A 13,557-nucleotide genomic window follows, 5' to 3' on the forward strand; every position below is an offset into this window, starting at 1 on the left:
TTATGAATTCTGCTTTGCAGTGATCCTTTATGGATAGTTTGTTTTATTTATCTTGTACTTAGGTATTTTGAAAACTTTTAAACTTGAGAAATAAAAACTACTTAATGTTGGAAAAAAAAAAGAATTCATCCTTAGGATATCAACTCTAAAAAATGTTTTTTTGTTTTTATTTTTTTTTTCATTTTAGCATCTCATTAAATCCACATATATTTTAAGGGTTCTCTTTAAAAATGAATTACCAATTTTATCAGTTATTTTTGTTAACAGATATTTTATATTTTAAATAAAGAAGGCTGCCTCTTTGTGATTTATTTTTAACCTTTGTCTAGGACTTTCTTACATGTGCATAGCAAACCACTTTGGAGGTAGTTATCTCTAGATCTTCCTTTTTTCCCTCCCAAATACTTGCAGGTTAATAATTATCACACATAAAGACAGCTAGAGAATCTGATGGTAATTTATCTCCAAACATCTGGAAATTTCCTCCTTTTTTGTTCATATATTCATGTATGTATGTATGTATGTATGTATGTATGTATGTATGCATATTTTCTTCTCTATTAAAAGTTACCTGTCCATGCTTAGGAATGTGTTTGACATCAGTTTTTCATACTGCTTAGAGAATTCATTTTCTCAGATTTTACACTGTAACCTTCTTCTCCTACTGGGTCTTGGAATTTTCCTGCCTGATTACCTAAACTTGAGGGGCCTGTAGACACTAGGTGACCAATCCCTCATATGTCTTCCTGGGCATTTCGAACCCTTTTGAACCATGAATGGGGTATATTTGTTTGGTTTCTTTATGAAGCCATTGCACATTGTGTGGTGCTTCTCCTGACACCTCTGTACTTTTGGTGGGAGGGAACAAGTATCTCTTCTCTTTAGTGTTTTGACCATCATGTGCTCATAAAATTTCTAAGCTAAAGTCTTGGCATGGTCATAGGAAAAATATTTTTAAAAACTGATTAAAAGGACATGGGGTAAGTCTGTGGCTGAAATGGAGTACTATGGCTTTAGATTACCTCACATTATGAAGTATTGTCAGCTCTGTCAGCTAACAATGTCAAAATGTATAAGTTCTCAAACTGTCTGTACTGCAGGTTCTACGTTTACAGTTAGTGTAGCAAACCCTGTTCTCTTCAAGTGATGAAAGGAATGGAAAGTACTTGAAACCATGACTGCAATATTTAAGATATTCCCCTTCTGCTGTCTCATGGCTGCAATTATCAAACAAGATTTTAAAAAAATTATTATGTTTTATGTACCAACCACAGTTCCCCCTCCCTCTGCTCCTCCAGCTCTCTCCCACCTCTCCCCCACTCCATCCCCCATCCACTACTCAGAATGTGTAAGGCCTCCCATGGGGAGTCAAGAAAGCCTGCCATATCAAGTTGAGGCAGGATCAAACCTCTCCCTGCTGCTTCAAGGCTGAGCAAGGCATCCCACCAAAAGGAATCAGCTCCAAAAAGCCAACTCATACACCAGGGACAGACAGATCTTTGTTCCACTGCCAGGGATCCCACAAACAGACCAAGCCACTCAATTGTCACCCACATGCAGAGGTTCTATGCAGGTTCCCCACTGACCAGTCCAGAGGCCATGAACTCCCAGTTGCTCAGGACAGCTGTCTCTTCCCTCTCTTTGAATGAACTCCTAGAGCTCAGTCCAGTGCTTGGCTATGAATCTGTGTACCTGCTTCCATGAGCTAGTAGATGAAGGTTCTGTGATAACATCAATCAATGTAATCAATCTGATTACAGGAGGTTACCCCTTGTGGATCCTTGGAATTTTACTAGCACCAGCTTTCTCTCTAAACCCATAATGGCCGCCCTCTATCAAAATATCACTTTCATTACTCTCCTCTTCTGTCCTGCCCACAACTGGATCATCACATTCCCTCATGTTTCCATCTCCCATTCCCTCCTCTCTATCCCTCACCCCCAATTTATCCAGGAGATCTCAATTTATTTTCCCTTCCCAGGATGATCCATGTGTCCCTCTTAGACTGAAAGACTCACAGAGCGAGTGGTAAAAGTTTTAGTTACATCAGGGAGATCTAGTGCAGGTGCACTCAGCAGGGCTTTTTTAATGGCATCAAATGCCTCCCGATGCTCTGAGACCCAAGAGAATTTTTCTTTTTCTTTAGTCAGTGGGTAGAGAGGGGCTGCTAGGATTGCGAACCCTGGGATCCATAACCTGCAAAACCCAGCTGTCCCCAGAAACTCTCTCACTGGTCTGGCCGAGGTTGGGGCTGGTATCTGGTCTACGGTTTTCTTTCAAGCCTCTGTCAGCCATCGTTGCCTGTCCTGTAGACTGCACCCCAGGTTCTTTACCTCTCTTCTGCAAATCTGGGCCGAGATTGGGGCTGGTATCTGGAGTACGGTTTTCTTCCGAGCCTCTGTCAGCCCTGTAGACTGTACCCTATGTTCTTTACCTCTCTTCTGCAAATCTGGGCCTTTTTGGCAGAATCTCGATAGCCCAGTTCTGACAGTTCCAGCAGCAGTGCTTTTGTTCCTTCCATGCAGTCGTGTTGGATGGCTCCTGCTAGAAGTAGATCATCCACGTACTGGAGCATGGTCACCTGGGGGCGTTGGGTCCTGAAGCTGGCCAGATCTTTATGAAGGGCCTCATCAAAGATGGTCGGGGAGTTTTTAAACCCTTGTGGCAGTCAGGTCTAAGTGAGCTGTTCATTTTTGCCAGTGTCGGGGTCCCTCCATTCAAAGGCAAAAAGCGGTTGGCTGACAGGATGTAACCTCAGGCAGAAGAAGGTGTCTTTTAGGTCTAATATGGTGTACCAGCTCCACTCTGGTGGGAGGGCACTAAGGAGGTTATAAGGGGTTTGGGGCAGTTGGATGTATGTCTTGTGCCCTTTTATTGACCTCTCTCAAGTCCTGCACTGGCTGATAATCATTGGTCCCAGGCTTTTTAACTGGCAGCAAGGAAGTATTCCAGGGAGATTGAATAGGAACCAGGACACCTTGCTGGATCCACATCTGGATGTGGGGTCGAATTCCTTTCAGGGCCTCTCTACTCATGGGGTACAGTTTAATTGACACTGGTGCAGCTTTCAACTGAATAACCTGTGGAGGTAGTTGTTTCGCCAGACACATTCCAGATATTTCAGCCCAAGCTAAGGGAGTGTGGGCCAACCACCAGTTCATATTAGAGGTTCCAGCTCCATCTGAACAGTAGAGGTCAAGCCCCGGCTCCTCGTGGAGTCTGTACTCATCTTCTAGCCTAACAGTAAGGGACTGTAATTGATTTCCCTGTTTATTGGTAACTGATGGCTGTTCAGAGTCCAAATGAATCTGGGCTCCTACTTTTGACAGAATGTCTCTTCCTAAAGGAGGGTAAGGGCATTCTGGGATAACCAGGAACAAGTGGGATACCTGGCCCACGCCAAGGTCCACTGTTCTTTGGGTAGTCCATGAATATGCCATTGCCCTGTGGCACCCATTACAATATGCACATTGGTCCTTGTCAAGTGGGGTCCTGATGCCCAGGTTTCCTGACTATCTAGGGCCTGCTCTAAATTTTTTAATTTTTTTGTTACCATTTTTTTTTTTTTTTTTTTTTGGTTAACTACTGCAGCCAAGATTTTAGTCAGTTTTTTTTTTCCTGTCTTCTGTCACATCTATCCTCTCTCTCTTCTTTTTCCTTTTCTTTTTTCTGTTTTTATTTTTCCTCTGTCTCCCTTCTATAATACATTTTCTCTGCCTCTTTTACTAAATCATGCAACTCAGCTTCCTGTAACCCTTCCAGTCTCTGGAGTTTTTTTTTCTAATATCAGGAGCTGATTGTCCTATAAAAGCCAGAGTCACCGAAGCTCTCTGGGCTTCTGAAGTAGGGTCAAAGGGAATATTTTCTTAGCCAAATTGGTGGGCTGTCTCACAGCACCTCAGAGACTCGCCATCAGAGCCTGGCGATAGACTTTCAAGTTCTCCCTACCACCTTCGGTGTTGCAGTCCCAACTGGGTCAAGCCAAAGGGAATCCCAAGTTAATAGTATTCTCTCCGGCTCCTCAGTTGTGAATAGCATCTGCAGCAGGCTGTTGACTATTAAGAAAACATAAGAGACTCCATCCGTGAGGTGTTGGGGATCCTCTGAGAAAGGGGGGTGGTTAGTTTTTTAATTACAAAGATCTGAGGCCCAGCACCTTGTGTGTGTGTATGGGCCAAACATGCTCAGCGACAGGGTCATAACCCCGCCAGTACATTCTGGCATGGCTCTGCCCCTGCTGCCCCGGCACATGGCCTCTTGGCTGAAGCTTGGCCCTGGCAGCCCCAGCGGTGTTGGCACAGCAGCAAGCTCCAGGGGCGGGAGACCCACGCATTCACATTCTTGCTGGGTCTTCCAGCCCCAAAGATGGACCCGCACAAATGCTTTCTGGCAGTGGGTCAGGATGAAAGCCAGGTCCTGAAAAACAGTTGCCTTAACAGCTTGGATAATCCTAGGGAGATTCTGGCAGACTTTTGTGCCTGAGTTGGCAGACATTCGGTGTTGGATGGCGTTTAATTCTGAGATTATCCATAGACAGAAGCTAACAACTGGACGTCCCGGGACCAGGCTTCCCATACCCCCCTGGAGATTCCTCCAGGGCCACAGCTTGTGACCATTATAGCACATCTGCTGATCATGGCCCACTGGTCCTTACGGCCCAAGAAGGCAGCTGCAAACCGAGAATGCATGTTCCAGAATGCAGATACCAGAAAACAGAGACACTGGCAGACACACAAGACATACAATCAGATACACACATTAGAGGGATCCCTGTACCTCCAAGCCTGTTCTTGGGTGAGAGGGGTGGTCACGGTTTCCCGGCCAATGCACCAAATGAAAGACTCACAGAGCACGTGGACCCTCATGCCCCGACTCAGGAAAGGTGCCCCCCCACAAATCACTCATGAGAAGCAGTCTTGATGCAAAAGCATGAGGTCTTTTATATTCCAAGTGCACTGGGGTCAGCAGCCATACTCCACGTGGGGGTAGAGGACTGGGGAACCCTGGGTACACGATTGAGACAGTTTTTATAGGGTTACAACAAAGCCCGCGCATCATAAACCAATCATCTCATAGCATCCAGTGTGGATCAATTTGAACTATCCAAGCCCACGCTTAACCCAGGAAGTCTGCTTTTGCGCAGGCTTCTGGGTGGGGTGACAAGGATCATTTCCTGTGTTTATTCACTCACAGGTGCTGTCGTAAATAGCCCTGTTGTAAACAGTCAAAAAAATGTGATCTTTTGCCTACTCACTGCTAGGGGATAGGGTCTGGGGTTTACATGTGTAGCTTCCTGGGGTCAGTGGAGAGTTAGGATAAATTTTTCCATCCTTACAAGAGCCCTCCTTGTTTACTAGCTTCCCCGGGGCTGTCAAACAATATTTTTATGTCCTTATGTCCTTATTCTAGATATAAAAAAATTTGTGATATGTCTCAATGTGATAATGAAAAACAGATACACTTTTCTGTCCCTGTGATTCTAAGGTATATGGTCACCTCAGGCCCCACCCAGGTAACCCTGACTTGCCTCCTTTTAAAGCTGTAGTCCTCCCCTCTTTGAGTATATGTTAAATGTTAAATATGCTTGACTATCTTTATACACATGTGTAGAGGCTAGAAGTTGACTTAATGTCTTACTACTTCCCAGCTTATTTGTTGAGAAAGGGTTTCTCACTAACTTGGATTTCATTGGTTTGGTTAGTCCCGCTGGTCAGCTAAGCCAAAGGGAATGTCCTGTCTCTGTCTATGAGGCACAGAGCTTCAGGAGCCTACCACAGTACCTTGTTTTAAAGATGAGTACTTATGGATTGATTTCAGGTACTCATGCTTGGGCCACACAAAATTTTTCAATTAAGCCATCCCCCTAGTAATGCTCCCTTCCTTCTTTATGTTATGTTGTGTACTCTACATAAGTCTGTATCTCCCTGAGACCCAGCAGAAGGAAGTAAAAAGGTATTTCTTGGCTTTATACCGAAAAGAAATTTGTGAAGAAAAGTAAATCAAGGCTTTACAATTGGTTGTTCATCACAGAGTAGCAAAAGAATGTCCTCCACTCAAAGTAGAGACAGTATTAACACTTCCAATTCAGGTACTGTGAGAAACAACCCTAGAACCAAGTCTTGAACTGTGCCATTCACCTAAAATGGGAACTGATAGCCATCTCTGCCTGTCAAACCCTTGGGTCCCCAATGGTGACAATAGAGTGATTCTATGTGTCACTTGCCAATGAGATAAATGTTCACACATTCTTTTTATCAACCCAAGTTCTAACATAATCTGGCAACTTTCCTGTTTTTTCTTTTCATATGAATTGACTTTTAAATATCTTGTTTATTGTTTGTGCTTATAAAGAATTTGCGTACTAACTTTATTTGTAATTTATTATCCACTATTTTTCTCTCTCTGTTCATTTATTGAAAGTAGATTTTTCTCTTATACAATGTATTTCAAGTACAGTTTCTCCTCCTTCCATTCCTCTTAGTTACTTCCTCCTTTCTTGGTCAGACCAATCCCTCCCTGTTACCTCTTCAGAAAAGAGCAGGCTTCCAAAAAATGACAGCCAAACAAGAGAAAACAAGATAAAATAAGGCAATATGAAATCCCTCATATGGAGGATGAATATGGCAACCCAATAGGAGGAAGATAGTCCCAAGAATAGCCAAAGAGTAAGAGATACTCCTGCTCCCACTGTTAGTTGTCCCACAAAACATCAAGCTACAAATTATAACATGGACACAGAGGACCTAGCACAGTATCTGTCAGTCTATATGAAGAATGCTTAGTTGATTCACTGGGCCATGTTCTCCTGGTGTCCTCCATTTTCTTTGAATTATGTAATCTTTCCTCTAATCCCCAGGGTTCTCCAATCTCTGAGGGGAGGGACCCAATGGAAACCTCCAAATTAGCCTCTCTTTCTGCATAATGTCTGGCTGTGGGTCTCTGCGCTTGTTCCCATATGCTGTTTGAGGAAGCTTCTCTGATCATGATTGGACATGTCAGTAGCATGCTACAGAAAGAGAAACCAAGCCACAAAACCCTCAACCTGTAATCTGTTCTGCCTGCAAGATATGCTGGGGAAATGGTGGCTAACTAATCTTTGGTTTAACCTGAGGCACACACTATGAGACAGAGCCCATGCCCTGCACTGCCTGGATGGCCAGGAACTGGAAACTGGATAACCCAGAGACCTAGAGTAGAACCAAATACAACTAAAAAAATGAAATGATTTCTAAAGATATTCTGCTATACTCTGACTTGATTTGAGACCTTTAGTCTTATTCCAACAGCCTGAAATCTTAGATACTCCCTAGGTAGAAGTGAAACTTGCCTTGTATTCGATTACACAAGAGCTCTCAAGGTGACTAGCAGTCAAAGATATGTGTCTCTAGGGAGTTATCAGGTTCCTTGTACAATCTAGAAACCTAGCATCTACTGACCTAAGACAGAACACTTTTTTGTTATTCTTTGAGGTCTTGTGATAGCCCACATAGAACTGAACTAGAGTCACTATGTTACCATACTCATGTCTTTCTGTGTTATTCCCCTCATTCACACCTGGAATTGTCTTAACTCCCGTTAGGCAGTATTACACATTCTTTTTCTCCCTCCCCCTCTTTCTCCCTGCCTCCCTCCCTCCCTCCCTCTCTCACTCACTTTCACTCTCTGTTCAATTAAGCCCATTACTATAAATCTGAGGAGCTCATATCACTGAGAAAAACTTTCTACTACACAAAAGAGTAAGCTCAACCTGACAGTTTTCATGGCCACCTAGAGACAGAGAGACAAGGCTTTCTTAGATACTTTCCTTCTATGTTTACTTTTAGGTTCATAATGTAGCTTTTTGAGCATTTCTTTTCTACTTGGAGCTTGCATGATCCTCATTCAGGGTTATTAGCTTACTCTTATCAGAGCCCAGCACTCCTTTCTCACCAGCCACAAGAATGATGCTCCTTCCATCCCTTGGAATTTGTATGGGTATATGTTTATGCTTTGTGCCTGCAGAGGTCAGAAGAGGGCATAGATCTCCTAGAGCTGAGGGCAGTATGAGTAATTAAGACACATTTAGAAATATTGAAAATAAAACTGAAATAAGAACCACAGTGTGCCTCAACATAAGAGGAATTGTTGTGATATTTTGTTTGTGTTCTGACAAATGAAGACCAGAGGGTGGAGCTAGTCACTAGTTAACCACAGAGGTCTGGAGGTCTGTACAGACAGGAGGACAAGAAGTGAAATGGCTGGGCAGAAAGACAAAGTGATAAGGCAGGGCACAGACAGGAGCTTGGTCCTTTTAGGTCTGAGGAGCTGGAGGGGTAAGAAGTGATTCTGGCTGATCCTTTACTTCTCTGATCTTTCAGCTTTTACCCTGATATCTTACTCCAGGTTTTTAATATTAAGACCAATTAGGATCATGTTTCAAGAAATGGAGTAGTGTGGTCTCTAAATCACATTTTTAACCTAAACTCTTTCACTTACTAGTCATGTAAACATGGAAACATTTAGATTCACAAGATTCATGTTCTCCATTGAAAAGTGACTTTGACAACTTCTGTCTTATAATGCATAGGGTCTGTGCTTAAACCCCTCTCATATTGACTTCTCAGAAAGCATCATTTACTCATTTATTGATGTGAGCATTGTAATATAATTCATTATCATTCATATTCTCTTAATGTTTTTCCACAAAGATTCTACACAAAGTGCTGTATTTCAGGTCATTAACAAAAAGCAAAAACAAGACTTTCACTCTGAAGACAATTAGCAATGAATATAGAACAAATATTTTTGTTGAACAAAAATATTACCCCACTTATTATATCTTTAGAAAGTAGAGATCTTATTCTGTTCTCTCCAATAATGAGAGCTTTTCAGAGAATGTATTAGTGCATATTCCAGACCTGTATAGACGGTGACAATTCTGCAAAAGCAGATACTCAGTATGTGTTTGGGTAAAGGATGAACCTTTTAAAAGAGATGTGCTTCCCTGTGCTTTAATTTCTGATACATACTTTAATACCAGAAGCAAAAGCCAGTATACATCTTTGACAACGCTGAAAAGAAGAAAAGGGCTAAAAGAAAACATTCATTGACAAGCTAACCCTTTTTGAATATTTGTCTCTCATATTTCATAGCATGTTCTTAATCTAGTTCCATAGTATCTTACTAAACATCATGAAATACTCAGAAGATTTCAAATTGTGAACTGTTATTTCAAATTAACCAAAAAATTTTGAGCACTCAACTTGGTAAACCGCCATGAAGGAACAGTTTACAAAATGTATCAGTATACATTGTAACTCCAAGTTAACAATTTGCTGAAAGACTTCCAAAATTTATGAACTACTTATTTGCAAAAAGATTAATAAACATTTTCAATCATATAGCAGAGGCTACCTTACATCTCATTTGTGAGTAGGTTGCTTTAACTTGGTCTTAGTATGTCCCTTGTCCTTGACCTAGCCCTTAGTGCCAGGCTTGGCTGCAGCTTCAGCTTGGGCTTCCTCTTCCTCTTCAATCAAAGACTGCTCATAACGAGATGAGTAAACCCCAGGTATGGTTTCAATAACCTTGGCTAAAGTCTTTCATCTTCACTTGGCTGGTTTCAGCATAGGCTTTTGGACCCCACAGGAACTCATAGGATGGAGGATCACTGTCTGGAACCTGACGGGTATACGAGGTACTTTTCCTGCACTATATCTTCAGTAATGAACTTTACGATATTTTCAAAGATGAGATGTGAGACCCCATCATGGACTCCGAGCATATCCAAGAAGTGCCAGACCTTCTCCTCTGGGGCATAGTAGCCATTTAAGTAGATCACAGTTAGGAGGGGGATCAGAATTCCCCTGGTAAGAACACCCATCTCACTGCTTTTACTCCCATCATTCTCAAATTCTAGCTTGCTGATAAGCTGATTGACCATGTGGCTGGGTTTCTTTCAACTCAAGGCCAAATACCACATCCAATCGATATGAGGCTTTCTTGAGGATCTTACAGAAGTGCTCCTTGAACCTTTTGTTGATAACTTTCTGCATTTCTGCCTTCCTGATGAGCTACTGCCCTTCATATTTGCAGAGCATCTACTCTGTCAACATTCCCATCTTCCTTGTCAGAGATCCATCTGTATGCTTGCAGCAAGAGAGTAGAGCCCCAGAGGAAGTCTCATTTCCATCCTCTTGGACCTGATCACCTTCATCAGAACTTCTTTGGGCCATTCCTTTTTTGGCAGTGGTGTTGGGTGCTGAGCTTTGTGACTTCTGTAGGAAGCCAGCAGTAGAAGTACTCAGTTTAGCATCTCCTGAAGCTTGGTTAGGGAAAGCAGGCGACTCTCCTCTCTTTGCTGCCTTTTGCCTGAGCATTCTTGAGCTCCTGGTGATGTTTCTCATGAACACAGGCTTTATTCTTCTGTCCCCTGGGCATGATGGCTGGTGTTAGGGACAACAGGAAAGAGTCTTGGTAGGACAGGTAACTGAGATACAGGAGTCAGGAAAATAATATACTATGAGCACTTTGAACATGTTGAGAACACTCTGGCTTTCATCAATTCATTTCCCCATCCTTCTCTCAGATTATAATGACATCAGTGTTCTAAGAACTCACTGTATTCCTCACCTTCTGGTCACCCTATATATACCATTAAAGTATGACTCCCTTTCTCTGGTATATGAACACTCAATTCTACTCACATCTAGTACTATGCTACTATAATGTTTCTCAGAATTCAGGAGGAAAGAAAGTCTAAATAAGACTTGAACTAGAATGGCAGCACCAGTCACATGACAACACAGATGGTGAAAGTCTCACAAGGTCCTACCTGAAGATAAAGCACTATAGACAGTGGCTGTTAAGAGAGGAACAATCAGTCTTCTCCAGGCATAATTACTCTAATTGGTTTTCTAATATCAAGTGGTCAGTCCTAAAAACATGTAAGCAACACTAAATGGACTCAAACAGGTTTTATTTACATGTTTATATATATACTTATAATATTTATAACTTACATTATTATTTATATATAACAATTTATATAAAATATATGTATGTATTTATACACTACTACATATTTAACAATAATAGAGAAAATAGGTCATAAACTTGAGAGGGAGTTGGGGAGCTATGACAGAGATAAGAAGAGGAAGGGGGGAAAATGATTTAACATAGGGTCTAAAGGGAAAATTATCACAGCACTCAGAAAATATAGGCAGGGAGATTTCTGGAGGTTAAAAGCCATCCTGGTCTACATTGTGAGTTCTAGGAAAGGCAGAGAAATAAACAGAAAACTTGTCTTTAAAAAAATAGAAAAAAATATCTCTGTTTCCTGTTCTAAGAATCCCCTCGAAGTAGAACAAGTATTTATATTTATCCCTAGTACATCAACTGGATTTTTGAAATCCATTCCCTATGGTGGGATACCTTGCTCAGCTTTGATAAAGTGGGAAGGGGCTTGATTCTGCCTCAACTTGGTATACCAGACTTTGTTGACTCCCCAAGGAAGGCCTTACACCCTCTGAGGAGTGGATAGGGGAAGGTGTGGGGAAGAGGGGGAGGGAGGGGGAACTGCGGTTGATAAGTAAAATAAAAAATTTAAATAAAAAATAGAGAAAAGACAAAAAAGCAGGATGTACACTGTCATAAAACACACACACACAAACATGAGAGGAAGATGCTGATACAACTCTAATCTTAACCTTTTGGGCTGAAAATGCTCTGGGTACAGTGACTGTGGCTAATGAAGACCACATATGCAGGTCACACTCTAGCGCCTGCCCCATTCCCGTTATTTTTAAAGTGATTCCCTCCCCTTCATAGATCTTCACTGATGTAAGGCACTGGATACTAAGGCTAAAGTGGGCCTATAAGGGACCAAGGCTGTTCCTCCTTAGAGAAAGCTTTCAGAGGAGAGAGCTCCAAATTCAGGGGCATTTTAACTGTCGCCATGCCATGATATGCACTAAGTTTCAGTTTGCATTCAACCTGGATGCTAGTACCCAGCTTAAGCATTTTAAATGGACGTTTTGTCTGCATTCATGTTATTGAGCTATGGGAACTGCTGTAAAATTCCATACACATATACCTTGTATTCTGGTTATACATTTCCCACTTCCCACACCCACTGCTGTAATTCCTCACTTGTTTTTCTCCTCATCCCGGTCAATCTCCCACCATCTTCTTACTTCTCACAGTATATGAGAGCTTTGGAAGAAGACTCTAACTCCTTCACTTAATTACGTCTGCTTTTGCCGTCTTTGCAACTTTACCTTGGTCTTCAAGATCGCTAAGCAAACACTGAGCTCATTTTCCAGTATTTATTCAGTAGTAGTAGTAGTATTTTGGTAAGACACTTCTTTGGCTTTTTGTTTTGTTTTGTTTTGTTTTTGTTTTTGTTTTTTTTGTTTGTTTCTGTTTGTTTTGTTTTTTTTGAGATAAGTGTTTCTCTATAGCTTTGGACATTGTCCTGAAACTATCTTTATTGAACTCACAAGATCTGCCTGCCTCTGCTTCCCCAGTGCTGGGATGCTGGGATTAAAGGCATGTGCCACCAATGCACAGCTTTCTTTCTTTCTTTTTCTTTTTCTTTTTTTTTAAGATGGCACACTGGCACCCAAACCTCGCAATACCGCTTCTCCTTTTTTTTTTTTTTTTTTTTTTTTTTTTTTTTAAAGATGGTATCCAAATCTCACGATAGCAGTTTTTAAAAATGGTACCCAAACCTTGTGATATCCCCTGCCTTATTTTTTTTAAATGGCACCCAAACCTTGCAATATCATTTGCCTTTGGTTCCCATTCTGAGGAGGACTCTCCCTGGGGCCCTGTCATATGCCACATTTGAGGCGTGGCTAATGGCCAATCTCCTTTTATATCCCCCTTTGTAACTTTGAAGGCTGTCCTGTAACTCGCTCTGTGGACCAGACTTGTGGTTTAGGACTCTGCTATGTGTTTAGTCAGTGTTCCTTTCTAAGGACCTTGAAGTATGTTCTTAGTATCTATTCGGGGTTTCAGGGCCTTCACCTTGACTTCAGACTTCTTTTTGAAGGGTTCTGCCTGCCAATCTACTTACAAGTACAGGTTGTCTGTGCTCAGGGTACTAACACCCACTGTTTTTTCCACAGGAAGAAATAATATTTCTAGTGCAGGGACAGGCCCTGAATGAAGTTCAACATCAGGGCCACGTTGCTAATGGAATCCCATCGCTGTGGGCCAGACACCATGAAAACTCCCGAATCCTCACTGCACTCATGTAAATCTTCCTAGCCTCCCCAATTCTAACATCTTCCTCAGTCCACTGTACACAGTTGAAACCTCTCAAGAATGACAGTACCACATACCCTGCCCACCCTATCATGCTCCTATCATCACTCTCTCCCACCCCACCACCTCCTCGTTTTGCAAACCACATTCCTATTGTTACATTGTGCCCTCCACTCCCACACACTCAACAAACACCTTGAAGATTAACTTTCAGGTGCAGATTCTGGTATCCTAGACCTGCCAGGGAAAAATGAGGGCATTGCAGTCTTAATGCTCCCTCTGGTCCCTCACAGGTGGGGATAATTTCGG

The 13,557-nt window shown here is 42.0% G+C and overlaps 2 pseudogenes; both read right to left on the minus strand.

Annotated features, from left to right (window-relative positions):
- Positions 1–2,142: 2,142 nt before the first annotated feature.
- LOC127218341 (uncharacterized) lies at positions 2,143–4,688 on the minus strand (annotated as a pseudogene).
- A 4,713-nt stretch (positions 4,689–9,401) lies between these two features.
- LOC127218342 (melanoma-associated antigen B4-like) lies at positions 9,402–10,419 on the minus strand (annotated as a pseudogene).
- Positions 10,420–13,557: the final 3,138 nt, after the last annotated feature.

Source organism: Phodopus roborovskii, unplaced genomic scaffold (assembly GCF_943737965.1).
Source record: "Phodopus roborovskii unplaced genomic scaffold, PHOROB, whole genome shotgun sequence".
In the NCBI taxonomy this organism is placed as follows: Eukaryota; Metazoa; Chordata; class Mammalia; order Rodentia; family Cricetidae; genus Phodopus; species Phodopus roborovskii.